We start from the raw sequence: 2,342 nt of genomic DNA on the forward strand, positions 1-2,342 counted from the left end.
AGTCCCTTAGAACCACGATTATAAAGAATTATAATCATTATTTTTATAATAATTATAATATTATATAATTATAATTATCATTATAATAATTTTAAATAGTTCTTTATAATCGTGCTTTACAGAAGCGTAGTAGTGCCAACTAAAAAAAAAAAATATTGTAATTTCGACTTTTAATGTCGACTTTTCGACTTTCAATTTCGACATTTCGACTTTTTATTTCGACATTTTGACTTTCAATTTCGACATTTCGAATTTTAATTTCGACATTTCGACTTTTAATTTCGACATTTCTTGCAGTGGAGTAGAGCTTATTTTCAAGTGATCGAGATAATATTATATATTTATATCGATTATTCTAATTCTTATTATTATATAAGCAAATTCATTTTTGCATGACTTTTGAGCATAGTCTGTCAATCGGTCGCGTGTTCTGCCTCGACATTTTATTAAGTCTTTTAAATCTACTATTCTCTTACCTCTGTCCTCTGTAATCTGTAACAGGCAAGTGGCAAAAGCATAATGGACTTAAATAATTTGATAGAAAGTTATTTTCACATGAGTTTTAGTTACAATGAAATAATAACACATTTGTCAAGTAATGGGATAGATATAAGTCTTCGTACACTCAAACGAAAACTGAAGCAACTTGGTTTGTACAAACGCATCAATTATACGCCCATGAATATACAATATAATATATAATATAATATATATAATATATATAATATAATATAATATATCTCTCGTAGTGAGAGAGTATCTAGAAAATTGTATTCTGGGTTCAAATCAACTGCATGGTTATAAGTGGATGTATCGAAAATGCATCGGTGTTGGATTTGTTGTGAAACAAGAAACTGTTAGGACTCTTTTAAAAATGATTGATCCTAAAGGTGTAGAAATTAGAAGTCGGAAGAGATTAAGGAGACGAGAGTATTATAATCCAGGCCCAAATTATATACATGGCATACAGATTGCAACGACAAACTTAAACCATATGGAATTTCTATAAGTGGTTGCATCGATGGATTCTCTAGATTTATACTTTGTCTGGAAGCGGCACCTTCTTGTAGTGATCCTAGAGCAATAGGAAGTTTTTATTTAAACACGGTAGAGGCATTAAGAGGATGTCCTATTACTTTAAGATTTGACAAAGGTACTGAAAATCGCCACATCGAGCAATTTCAACAGTTTTTACGTAGGAATAATACTTCTCGTCGCCCATCATTTTTATATGGGACCAGTCCTTCAAATCAGCGAATTGAATCCTGGTGGAGTATTCTGAGGAAACATTTCACTCAATTCTGAATGGGCCTATTTTGTCAATTAAAAGATGATGGACTATTTAGTGGAACATTTCTTGATATAAACCTGATCAGATTTTGTTTTTTAAACATTATTAAGGTAATTAATTAGTGTTATTTTATTTATTTATATTTAATTATTGGCAGGTGTTATTTTCACGTTGGATGTGAAAGTATTTGTTTTCACGTCCTGCCCTCTGATTGGTTAAATTACGATAAGAAAAAAATATTGATAAATAAATAATAATTTAAAACAGCGTATATTTAAATTATTGATATTATATAATACTAGGTGCCCCACCTCCCTCCAGAAGAAATTATTTTTTTATAATTTAATTTAAAAACAAATGATTATTTTTTGGCTATACAAATAATATAATATAATTACATATTGTAGTTATTTTTATTGCTAATTTCTGAAAATTATATATCCTACATTTTGAATTCAACCACTGAAGTGGAAAATGATATTCTTTTTATTATAGAATAGAGATAAAGTAGAAAAAAATGTAACAATAAATTATTTGTTCAATGAATAATATATATTTTCAAATGGAGAAATGCGAGTGCAAACAAATGAATAAATAATTTAATAATAATAATAAGTAAACAAACAAATCGGTTTCTTCCGCCCCCAAAATCAAGTTAGATTCTTATATATATATATAGATAATTAGCACGGACTATCTTAGTCCGTGATAATTAGAAAGTATATTATTACGAATTATCAATATTCAATTAATATAACAAATAATGATATACAGCATAATAATTACATTATCTTTCTATATTTTTAATAGAGGTAATTTTTTTAACTTTTAAATTAAAATATAAAATAAGCACAGCGGCACGGCCATATAGATCTAAAGGTACAACATAATATAAGTTGACCGTGAAAATAAGTATGTATAAACTCTGTGAACATTGTAATAATTACTCGAAAATGGAATTTTACTTATACGCATCTACTACCTACTATAATAGTACTATCTTAAATTCTAAAATCATCGCCATTGAATATTATATTGATTATACGTTTTT

This window comes from Acyrthosiphon pisum, chromosome A1 (genome assembly GCF_005508785.2).
Source record: "Acyrthosiphon pisum isolate AL4f chromosome A1, pea_aphid_22Mar2018_4r6ur, whole genome shotgun sequence".
In the NCBI taxonomy this organism is placed as follows: domain Eukaryota; kingdom Metazoa; phylum Arthropoda; class Insecta; order Hemiptera; family Aphididae; genus Acyrthosiphon; species Acyrthosiphon pisum.